We start from the raw sequence: 12,823 nt of genomic DNA, 5'->3' as shown, positions 1-12,823 counted from the left end.
GGAACAGCTTCATATTTGTGTGTCCCCATTGTTATCTCAAATGAAAAATAACTTCTGCTGGTGTAATGGGCATGTTGCTAGAACTCCAATTCACACCTATGGATTTCCAAACTTATTGCTATATCTGAGCTTTAAACTCCTTTTTGCAGACCTTCACTAGACTGCACCTTCTTTTGGAAAATTCATGTAGCACATTATTTCCAACAGAACCCAAAGCTTTTGAAGATTTACTATTTTCTATACTAATTGCTTCAGCCTCTATGGAAGTGCATTGAACTTAGAAGCAAAACAGAGCAGCCATTTAACAAAACAAACCATTATCAGTAACCCTGGCACCATATCCAGTTTAGCCACTCAGCATAGGAATACTGGGGTAAGAGAAGATGTAGCTCCATGGAAATTGTTTTAGACCTGGAAACAGTGACTAAAGGAAGGGGCTGATGGAACAGGCAGTGGAGTTATTATATGCTGTGATGCAAAGCTTGGGAAAGAATTGTTAGTGCTAATGGAGCTTTACATGGTGGAAGGAATGGAATGACTGACAGAATGGACACCAAACAATAACTTTGTTACAGGAGCACTGTGTAGAGAGAATGTCCTAGAGCAGATACCTTCAGATCACAGTCTGCCATTGCTTTTGCCTAGGCTGGGTAGGAGACAGGGAATGTCCTTCAATACTTCTAGTCAGTAAAACTGTAGCAAATTAATTTCATCTGATGAAGCATTCCTTAGTTTCCAGGATTTCAGTAAGTTCTAGTTGACAGTGATAGTCCTTAATTATCACCTGGGCATTGAGAAAGTACTTATAAGCTGAAGGGAGTGTTATGAAATAGAACATTTCACTCTTATGCCCAAAGCCAGAAAATTATTATGAAGTCTGCCCAGAGGCACCTGTGAACAGAGATGGTTTCAGCAAAGTTCACATTAATAGGTGCTTGGATGATAGAAATTGCTCCCAAATCTGATACCAGCTGACATTGTTGTACCCAGCAGAAAATGAAAGAGCATTGAAACTGCACCAAGGGCCTCTGTAAAGCAGTGAAACATTTTTCTAGGCATTATTTTGAGAGGAAAAAATAACTTTCTTTTTTAAAAGAAGCTTGTTTTTCATTATCTTTTTCCTTCCCTTTTGTGACCTGTGAGTTAGAGCAGAGGCACACAAGCAGTTCATCTTTGCTATGGTTTAAGCCCAGCTGGAAAGTAATCACCACACAGCCACTCACCCAACCTCCCTCTCACCCCTCCACCCTGGTGGACTGGGGAGGAGAATCAAAGTAAAACTTGCAGTTTGAGATAAGAACAGTTTAATAATTGAAAATTAAGTAAAATACAATAGTAATGGTAAATGATGATGATGATAAAAATAAAAATAAAAAGGGAAAAACAAGCAATGCAAGATACAATTGCTCACCACCCACTGACCCATGCCAGACCTCTCTTCCCAAACCCAGACTGGTCCCTCTTCTGGGTAACTCCCTCCCATTTCTGTAGTGGACATGATGTTCTGTGGTGTAGAATGTCCCTTTGGTCAGTTCGGATCACCTGTCCAAGCTATGGTCCCTTCCATTTTCCTTTGTTCAGCTCCTCACTGGCAGAGCTTGAGACAAGGAAAAACGCTCTTGACTTAGGATAAACACTTAGCAAAAAACCAAAACATTCTCGTTATGAATTCAAAACACAGCACTCTAACAGCCACTGAGAAGAAATTAACTCTACCCTAGCTGAAACCAGGACAGTCTGTCTCTCATCATAAATTCAAGGAAGAAAACTTCTCAGTGGAAGCACTGGGGCAAGAACAAGTGGCACAAGGATCTGGCCCTGACAGAGCCATTTCTCTTCTGTCAGCAGCACTTTCCACAACCCCTGTGGAGATTTCCACCCACTCAGTTATGCTGAATAGTGTCTGTGTGGACATGCTGTGAAAGGGCAGGATCCTTTGCAGAGGGTGGAGGAAACAGCAAAGGACAGGGAAACAAAACCATATTTTAAAACAATAACAATAAGGTGGAAAAATCTGTCATTTTTGGAAATTATGCAGAACCAGTTTTCTTGCTGGCAGCCACAGAAACTGAGACAGAGAAATGAATTTTCAATTGCTTTTGTTCCTTAAAGGTACCACAGTCCCTGTCCCTAGCAGGTTCATTAGGTGACCTGACCAAAAGCATCTTCTGCTACTCACACATGGTAGGTGTTCTTCACTCCTGGTTTCTTATGCTTTGATGAAAACAGCCCATCTCTGATCCATGGGTATGGGTGGGCTAAATGACAGCATCAGGGCAAACACTATCACCCAAAGGGTCTGAAGTTCTTCATGTCCCCAGCTGTAGCCTCCATTGACTTCAGCAGGAGTGCAAGGGTTTACTGAGGTAGGTTCCATATGCTGGCTTGGGTGTCAGTTAATGTTTGGGGGGTTGTTCAGGGAGGAGAAAGTGCTATATTACCATTTGCCTTTCTAGTAGTGACTAAGGTTCATCATCTGAATCTTTCATACTAATAATCATTTTAAAAAAAGGGCAATAACTAGTGGTCACACTACCAGTTGAAATATCTAGAAGTGACTAAGGTTCATCTTCTGAATTTTTCATACTAATAATCATTTTTAAAAAAGGGCAATAGCTAGTGGTCACACTACCAATTGAAATATTATTTTTTGTTGAAGGTGTCAGTTTAGAGAGTAAGTAATCTCACTTCCTTTCCCCTCACAGTAATACAATTATCCTGAATGGCTAGATTCTGGTTCTAGGAGACTGTGAAGGGCTGCAGCAGAAATGATGCTGGACAGAGAGAGCTGCAACACCATCCTGGGTACAGGAGATGGGTGAAGGAAGGGGAGGGAGTGTGGAGGCACACAAGAGGCAATCAAAGCAGAATGGGATGCAGATTGTTGTTATTGTTATTCTGATGGCATCAGCCCTTACTGGGATTGATACCATGGTAATTTAGTTATACTAGCAGAAGTTTGGTACCCAGCCCTGGTTCCCAGAAAACCAAATATCTGGGTAGATTTGTAGTTTTTGAATAAATGCAGCCACAGTTGTGTAAAAGGGGAACAACAGAGACTTTTTAAGTGCCCCTATAAAAGAACAAGTGGTATGAACTGGCCTGTCATTCTGCCACTGATTATTACTGTCACTTGTTTGATTGGTGGTGCTTGAGGGGATTTTTTAAGCACTTTGAAATGTTCACTATGCATGCAGTGAAAAATTAAGCTCCAGGATTTACAGCCGTGCTCATGGGGAAGGGGCACCCTCAGTGCCCCCATGGGGAGAATGCCAGATACAGGCAGCATTGGGCCCCTTTTTTCTGGCAGATGAATGGCAGTCCATAGCCAGGGCAGAGTAAGGCAAACTGGTAAAATCAAATGTCCAGGAAGATGACACAAGCCTGGCTGCTGTCAAGGAGTAAGGGAGCAGTCAGATGGAATTAGAGAGTTGCAGTCTGGAGGGCTGAGAGAAGGGATGGAGGGGGAAGCACAAGGGGCTCCTTCCTCCCATTTCAGTCTGTCTTAGCTCAGTGGGAAATCCCAAAATGGGTTTGAGGGAGAGTCCAAGCTGCTCCTCTTAGAGAGCAGCCATTAGAGATGCTACTCCACACTCCAGGTGAAGAGGTTGCCAAATTGAGGATGGAAAGGAAGTGTCCTTTGCCCTGCCCTATCCTCACCCCTTTTCATCCATCCTCTCCTTCCCCCATGGGCCTGGGAGGGGTGCACAAGGGATTCAGGGTACACACAGATTTCTTGGAGGACATGGTGGAGCTAGGGCAGGGTACACCTGTGTGAGCTGAGTTGGTGTGGTCTCTTTGGTGGGAAGCCACACAGGCAACTATACCTGTTTCTTGGAATGAATATTATCTACCTGCTATATTGTGCTTTGGCACTTCAAAGCACTATGCAAACATTAAGTAATGCCTGGATGATTAATTATAATTAATTAGGAGGCAGCTATTCTCCTGGGATGTCAGTCCAGTACCTTTCACGCACACTAACTCCATTGGAAATGAGAAATAAGGAAGGGGGATGGCATTCTCCCCAAGCCATGTCCTGCCCCAGATAGCACTGTCATCTGCTCCCTCCCCTGAGTCAGTAGCCTGGGGCTTTCTGATCCTCAGGCTGCAAGGCAGAAATCACATGGAGTTCCTGACAGAAGCTTTTTGTGATTTAAAGCCTGAGTGAAACTGCTGGAATCTGTGCAGGAGTTCAGCTGTCACTTCAGGCTGTGGATGACGTCTCTTTCATTGCCTGACCTTCTGGCTGTTCAACTTCTGGGGCTGTCAGCTGGCTACCAGTCCCAGCAGGGACAGGTGGGGTTAGGTCCATTGCTTTCATGTGGCAGGGATGGGAAACAGACAATGGGGCATGCACATGGTGCCCAAGAAAAATAATCCAAATGGGCACTTGGGAGATGCAGGCTTATTTTACACAACACTTCTCTCCTCTGTTGAGATTGGAAGTAGCTGCTCTTACCAGCAGTTATTGGACCACAGTGAAGTCATTATCCCATGACACCAGCAATTCATGCAGATTAATTTGGGGAGAGCCCTAGGTAAGCTCAAACCAGGGGCAGAGAAGAGAAAAGTTGTCTCTGTTTTAAAGACAGAATTTTGGGATACTGAGTTATCAAGACCAGTATTTTCAGAAAAGCTCTGTACTTGCAGCAGGAGCAGATTTTAAAAAAATGTTTTGATTTTTTTTTTCCAAAAGAATTTGAAACCTATCAGTCTGAAAAGTAGGTAATGGGGAGTAATTTTACCATTTTACCTCTGCTTAAAATCCAGCCTCTGTCAGTCTGATGGAAGCTCTTAATTTGAAAAGCAGTTCCTGGCCAGCTTGATGTCTCTCCATCTCTTCCTTGGTCTCCAATTTTGGCTACCTGCTGTCGGCTACCAGCAAGCAGGAACAGGAGGTGCAGGTGGCTTTTTCAGCAGGACTGTTGGTGTGGCATCTTTTCAAGCTAATCTGCACACAATTCAATATTCCCACAGTTTTGTTGCTTGGATGGATAAAACATTTCAACCTTCTCTCTGGAAAGTGGCAGTAGCATCAGTAGAAGCTGTTAAAATGCACGGAAATAAGCTCTAATAGCATAAGCACCTTTTCCATGGAAATAGCTGCATATAAACTGGAGAATTAAAATTATTTCAATAGGCTGGTTCAGAAAGCAGCATTAAGATACCCATATAAAATATGAGGGTAGCTGATCTCTTGAAGGTGTACTGCAGTATTCAGAAGGAATGCTGTCCCTCTTTTCATGCCAAAGGTTGTGCCAAAGTTATCTCAGTGCAGAGACCTCTCTGAGTCCCTGGGGAATCACCAGGTGCCTTTATGGAAATCATGGTCCCCCTGGCATGCAGTGGTATGATGGATAAAAAGAAGGAAGACAACTCATTTTTAGCCCATCACCTGCTGTGTCTGGTCTCTGCCTGACGCCAGCCCCTTCTGGCAATCCCCAAAGGCTGAGCAGTTTCTCACGCATCCATTTGATCCGACAAAATCAGAGCTATCTGAACAGGCCATGCCCTGGAAATGAGTCATGGAAAGCGTTAGGGACACTCCTATGGCAGAAAAACTGCTGATTTTAATGCTACCACAGCTGTGCCTTCTCCGCCTCTCAGGACATCTGTCTGGAGCTGTTATCAGTGGGTACACACTTGGCTGGCCTAAGGGTTGAGATGTCAGTGTCCCCATGACATGTTAATGTGCCAAAACCAGCATCTCTTGCACTCTTCATCCCCCCATCTGCCTGCCTGCCACCCATTGCATTCTCCTTACACACTGAGCCTTGGGGGACACCTGTGAGCACCCAGGCTGCTTTTTGGGGTGTTTCCAGGGCACACACAAGCTGTTCCATGAACCAGACAAAAGTGACATGGTTGGGTTATTTTCCACTGGCTCTGGACTTACAAACTTTGCCTTTCGTCAAGGTTTGGCATCAGTGCTGTGGCCACATGGCTTTTCAGAGCTGATTATCCTTCAGCCAGCTCAGTGAACAGGAGAGAGAGCAACATCTGCCTACAGAACTTCAGCTAGATGTCTCCATGCAAAGACAGTAACTGGGGACAAGAGGGACAAATAAGTCTATTTTGACCTCAAAAGAATGCTAAAAATAGTAATGTGAGGTATCTTTCATAGCATTCTACCCTGACTAGACCTTAGCAATTTCTTTTTCTTCCATGGTGTTTGTGCTGTCTGCATAGGCTATAAGATCTTCAGCACAGGGACCATGCCTCTCCCCTGTGTGTGCAGACATTGTCTATTGCCTTGGGAGGAGTCCTTGTCTGGGAAAAAACGGGAGACAATAGCCAATTCTGTAGAGTAAATATTTCTTTGTAGTCTCTGCTGAATGCCTGATTTTTTGCACTGCACCACTTACTAGGGAAAAAGCTCTAAGAGAGTGAGCCCTACCTTTCTCAGCCCATTCAGGCAGTGCTTCACCCAGCACACACCTGTGGGTAGGTTCCTGTGCCCAGGGCCTGCCATCACCAGTCCTTTCAGGGAATTTTCTCTGTGGAGCCCCAATAAAAAATTGTGAGCAATGAGTTTTCCCATTTAGGGTCTGGTAAGACATCTGTCCCAGGATATCCTCAGCCCTGGAGCCTGTTCCAGGCTGGAGCTCCAGCCCAGGACCACGTTCTTGCCTGTGTGTAGCAGAAATCTTCTTGCCTAAGGTTATCCATCACTGCTGCCTCTACAGCTCCACTGATTGCCATGACTGTCACTCTTGAAGTGAAAAGAGCCCTTGACACTGACTCAGGAGAGACTTGCATATAGCTGGATTTTTTAGATTGGCACCCAGCTCCTTTGCCATGTTGCCTTTGCTTGCAAATTATTTGATATCATTTTAATTCCAAGCCGAATTAGAACAGTGCACAGGTTGCCATAGCAACCATTACCTTGTGCCTTTTGGTCTGACTCATTGCAGACAATTACTCTTGCGCTCCAGGATTCACAGATGTGATAGGAGAAGAATCATGTGCTGGGCTTTCAACTTTTTTTGCTTTTAATTTCCTTCCCAGCCTCTCTTCCATTAACTCCTGCCTACCCAGCATCAGCAGGGCCCTGTATCCCCACCCAGGGTGCTCGTGGGAGTGCATTGGATGTGTAGATAAACGATGTGTGAGGTGATTGGTGCATGCATGTGTGTATCTGCGTACATAAAGAGCTGCTATGCAGTATGTGGGGAGATCCCTGGGCTCCCTGTGTGCACATCTCACTGGGGACGTGCACAGACATTCAGAACCACAGAGCAATTTGCACTTCCTCCTGTCTGTGGTGTTTTCCAGGTAGGTGCAGGATTGATCTCTGTGGCCATGGAGTTCTACCCAGTGTGCAGGGGCTGTCAGTAAGCACTGGGTATTTGGGGGGACTGACAAAGTGAGGGTAATGAATGGTGCAGGACCTTCATTTGAAGCTGTGTGAAATCCACGGGCTGCCAAGCATTGGCACTGGCATCCCTCACACCACCCAAATCTGTGTGAAGGCAAGGCCAGTTCATTATCCCACTCACAGCTATCCTCCTGGTGCCCCATGTCTTTTATGCAAAGTGCACAGGGTAAAAAGCTGTTGTCTGTAGCCTTAGCCCAGGGATAACTGATGTCCTGAGCTCTGTCAGCACCTACAGTTCGGCAGAGGAGCAAAGCCATGTGAGAAGATGCCAAAAAGGAGCAGTCTGTAGATATGAGGATGAAGATGGTAAATGTCACAGCAGAGGAGGTTGTAGGAAATGTCTTGTATGATGGTTTAGCTTAAATTCAGCCGAGGCAGAAGCAGACAAGTTTTGCAGGGTAAGAACCACAGAAACTTAGCAGATCTGAGTACAGCTCCAGCCTCCTCCTAAGATACATTCTTTTAGCCACCAAACTCATCCTGAATTCTTTTTCTCCTGCCCTACCTATCACCTAAGGCACAGAACTGCCTATCATAAGGCTTTGTAATGGGACTCTGACTGCCATCCCTTTCCCTTCAAAAGACTTTTTCTTCCCTTCTCTCACTGGGACATAGAAACCCCACTCACAGGATCACAGATAATTCTGGTTAGATGGCACCTCTACACTCTGCTGCCTGATGTGTGGAGGGTGTTCTGCTGTTGACTCATGGCACTGCTTTCACAGGCAGCAGTGCAAAGTCTGGAGTGTGGGGAGGGAGCCGTTGAGCTTTTGGGGACAGTGTGAAGCCCCCAGTTCTGTGAGGATCCTGATTCTCTTGCCCTCCATCTCTCTGACAACAAGCAGCTGCTTAAGCTGGCTCTTCAGAGAGACTGTGGAATGGAAAAAAGGCAGACAGCAAAGAAGGCTGCCTTGCCTATCCCTGCCCTGCCCTGCCCTCCCTTAGAGGTCGGAATTGTAGGGATAAAGTGAGGATTGCTTACACATCAAACTGAGCTAGACCTTGCAAAGGAGGTTAAAACAAATGGCTTAATATTCTTCAGATATTTGGGGAATAAAAAAAATAAGTAGGGCTACTTCTGATCAATAAGAATTAAGTTGGGATCAAGGACTCTATAGTCTGAGCAAAAACTAAAGACTCAGTGCCCAAGTTATTGATAAGGACAGAAATATCACCCTTGAGGAAAGAAACAAGCTGAGTGCTGTGAATAAGCAGCTCAAGCTGATTAGTGCACTCACAGTGCTGGGCCTGGGTGCTTTCTGGCCCTGGGAGAGCTGGCATGTGGAAACACACTTACAGCAAAGGGCTTTTTTCAGCTCTGCACCCAGTGGTGACTCCATGCAATCTGCAAAAATGAAAATTCAGCAGTTAGGATTAAAGAAGGACAAGAAATAAGTTTGTCGGGCTCAGCCTTTCAAGTGTGACCTCTGCAATGTGTGTAGCATTTTGGAGGAGATCTTCAAGGAAAGTATAATTATTACCAAGAAGTTAGGGGGAAAGGGAGTCAAGCAACATCCTTCTTTCAGATTATTGTTTTTCTGGAAGGCAAAAGAAATTTCAAAGCTTGTATTCCAGTAAAGCTTTGCTATGTGCCACATAAGGAACAATTAGACTGGAGAAGATCAAGTGAGGCAGAGGAGTTGTAAGTGGCAGGGAGGGAGAGGTCAATCTGAGAAGACAGCAGCTGCAAGATCACCAATCAAAGTCTAGCAAAATGTTCCTTGTTACAGTCCCCATGGTCACCCATGGGATTGGCCTTTACTGATATTATCCTGAGACCCTGACTCAGATAGGGGAGAGGGAAGGGGTATCCTGGTGAATCAACACTAGAAGGCATTGCTAGTACATGGAAGGACCAGGATATTGTTGAGGAAGCCTTATTTGACCTTGGCAGGAGTACCAGAAAAAGAATGAATTTCAGTAGTAGGACAGACAAGGTCATATGCTTGACAGCTAATAATAGAAATCTTCTGTAAGCTGGGAACTCTGAGAGATCTGGCAGAGAGCACAGCAAGCAGGACTGGAGGCAGTCCTTGTCTTCTGGGAACTGTTGAGCCAGTTTTGCCAAATCTCAGTGAGGATCCTCAGTGTGGATCATCAATATAAGCTCCCTGATGCCCACGTTAAATTCAGGGAACCATTGTTATCTGCCAAGACCCGTCCTTGTTGAAAGGCAGCTGGATAGACTTAGTGGTAAACATATCCTGAGAAAGCTCAGGAAAAAAGTGCTGGATCTTCTGTATTAGGTGATGGTGGCATGATGGTGAATCACAGTGCAGTGCAGCTGGGGACAAAGCAAATGCTGTTCTCATGCTTAGGGAGGGGTTCCCAGTGGGAAAACACAGCCCTGTGAGACCTCCCCTCTAGTCTGTGTTACAGTTTTGGTCAAAGGAATACAGGCTGAGACAGGAGCAGACAGGATGGGCAGATGATGAGAGGAAAGGGAAGTCTGGCACTGAAACCTGGAGCACCCAGCTTGTTTAGCCACATGCAACCAAGGACAAAGAAGACAGGATTGCTGTAATGAATGCACCTTGGAGAGCACATTTAAACTAAAGCACGTGGTTGTATGGAGATGGTCTAGTACAGACAGGCTAGCAAAATACTTAGAGTGCAAAACTAGAAAGTGGGTTTCTGTCTGTTAGGGTAATGCAGCTTTACTGAGAATCTGAGGTATAAAGACAATGGATTTAAGCTGGAGCTTGAAAAGTGTGTAAGAAAGTGATGGTGCCTTGAACAGAAAGAGCTGAGACTCTGTTAGCCTGTAATCCCTTGAACAGGGAACAGCTGAAGTCCCTGATCTCACCATGTCACAGAACAAAAGCCAGCAACAAGCAAGGTAAACAAACATTCAGGGAACTTCCCATTCACTGCAGCATTCTCCTTGGGCACAAGGCAGGGCATTCCTACCCTGCAGTTCCCACACTCCATGATTTTAGTCATGACTGAATAAAAATAAGCTTGTTAATGCAGCTGAAAGCCCCAGCACAGCACCGAGGAGGCCAGAAGCTAGGGCTGACCTAAACCCCTCTCTCAGCCTTTGACATTGTGGTGATTCCTCTTGATTGCTTTGGGTTTTGCAAAGTAAAGAACAGTGAGTAGAAAAACCTCTGCTTATGATAACAAACCCTTAAAAAGCAGATGGGGATGTGGGGGCTGGTGTGTTTTGTGACATTTGAGTAGACCAGAGCAGGGAGAATCTGAGAAGCAGCTGGTCAGAGGCACTCATTGAAAAGGGAATGATCAGTCACAAGAAGACAAAAATAAGGGGGAGAGAGAAAAAAATAACTGGGGAATCCAAGACATTTATGTCCAATGAGAGATATGAGAAAAACAACCATATGAGACTGTGAGTGGATGAAAAAGTGGAAAATGCTGGAAGGGGATAATCCTTTTAAATAACTGGCTAGATTTTCTCTTGCCAAAAATTGTATAAATCTGGAGGCTCATGTTTAAAATGCACTGAATTTATACTAATATAAAGGTAGGATCAGAACCACTTACCCATAATCTTCTTCCCTCAAAATTACTTGTTAGGGTTTTGTCCTAGCATTTACATTTGCCTCCATCTTTAAAGCAGGAACAGTGTTCACACAGCCTGGTGAGACATTCTTTGGTGGGAAGGAGTAGAGGAAAGTGGCAAAAGTCATGTAGTGTCTTCAATATAGAGCACAGATTCTGGTGGATGAAGAGAATATTTCTAAAGGGAGGAGGAAAAGCTGGAAGCAATGTGACAATAGGCTCCAGTGTTGTTCCAGAGGTGAGAAAATTCTTTCAGTGAAAGACTTAATGAACTCAATCTGCCTATTGTACCTAAAAGAAGACTGAGAGATTATTTGATTTAAAGTGCCTCCACAGAGAGCTGCTGGTTACTGAAGGTATTTTTTTTTTTTAATCTAGGGGAGAGAATAACAAAAAACTGTGACAGAAAAACCAAACAGATTAAAATTAGTCAGTAAACATGAATGGTAACAATGAGCACAAATAGGTATTGTCAGAAGATACCAAGGGAAACAATATTTTTTTCCCTTTCTTGAGTGTTTTTCAAATCAAAGGTAGATGCCTTTCTGGAAGATTCAACTTAGCTGCATGCAAGCACTCACTGTTGGTCTTTCTACAGGATAGTTTCTCTAACTTCTGTTTCATAAGCTAAACAGATTGAGCTCTTTCAGCCTTTCACAGAAAGGCATTTTCTGCCACCCCCAAATAATGCTTGTCGTTCTTTTCCACACAATTTCCAAGTAGCATGCGATACACAGAAGGTCAGACTGGATGATCTAAAGTCCCTTCTGGCCTTTATATTCTCTGAATCTCTGCCTCTGTGAATTCATTAATGTTTGCAAGCTCCCAGAGAGCTGCCAAAGGCAAGCACTATAGAAATGCAAAGCATTGTTGTTACTGTGCATATTTCCCTTGAGCTTTACGTGGAGCTGGTTGAATATCGCAGGGTATGGTCTGTGTGTATTCCCTCAAATGAAACACCTGCATTTCTCACTCCTGCAGTGCCCTTTCCAAGTTGATTTTCTGCAGCTGTGCTAACAAACAAGTTTATTCCCAAGTTAGGATTCAGAAAAAGCAAATGTGAAGGGGCAAATCTCTGCCTGGAGCTCCAAGCAAAGAGCAGCATGTTGTTGTCCTGGCCCAGAAGCTCCATGCGAGGCAGAGATATTATTAGCATCATGCCTTGCTTTCTCTTTGTCTCCAGGTGCCCTGCACATGGCCTCTGCCTGGCTGCAGCAGAGCAGAACTGTGGGAAAGACAGATCTGGCCCTTGTTGGCTGCTTTTTCCCCATTCTCTAAGGGGAGAAGAGCTGTGAGGATGCTGCCTTATCCCCAGATTTCCAGGGCTGCAACAAATGTAGAGAGCGCCTCAGAATGATGCAGGAAATGTTTATTTACTCACATTTCACTCTTTAACTGTGTTCATTGGTGAATGCTTGTTGTATTGCCCATTATTCTTGGAGGGAAGTCTTTTTGGCCCTCAGAAATCCTGTGCTAGGACTTGCATTTATCTGGTTGGAGGATAGAAGCTGACCCTCCAGTCAGTGCTAGCAAACCCTCTTCAAGCCAGCCCAGTGAGCTGCTAATGGACAAGATACTGAGGAGGAATCCTATTTTACATATTTTATCTGTTATGTGTACAGAATTGCGTGGTTATTGTATAGGGTGTTGTATGTGTGCCTGAGTAGGTATGTAAGCAGGACAAATCCATCAAATAGTAATCAAATTATAATAAATAATTGCAGAAAATCACAGCCTGCTCCCAGACAGTTCATGAACTGAAAAAGTCTAGAGTCATCAGATGAGTGTGTTAGCTTTGCTTTTTTTCTGCTCTGTGTTTCTGGTATTATATGAACTGCTGAGTAGTATCTGAGTGCACTCCTCTACCTAGCTGGAAAAATGAGATTAAACTATGTGTCATAGACACCATGCTATGTGTCA

General features: G+C 44.4%; 1 protein-coding gene across 1 annotated transcript in view; it reads left to right on the top strand.

Moving 5' to 3' along the window:
* Positions 1-12,823, top strand: part of CACNA2D4 (calcium voltage-gated channel auxiliary subunit alpha2delta 4) — a 122,145-nt gene that overhangs the window by 57,813 nt on the left and 51,509 nt on the right. The gene's annotated exons all lie outside the window — the stretch shown is intronic.

This window comes from Serinus canaria, chromosome 1A, assembly GCF_022539315.1.
Source record: "Serinus canaria isolate serCan28SL12 chromosome 1A, serCan2020, whole genome shotgun sequence".
Taxonomy (NCBI): Eukaryota; Metazoa; Chordata; class Aves; order Passeriformes; family Fringillidae; genus Serinus; species Serinus canaria.
This window is presented reverse-complemented; position numbering and strand designations above follow the sequence as displayed.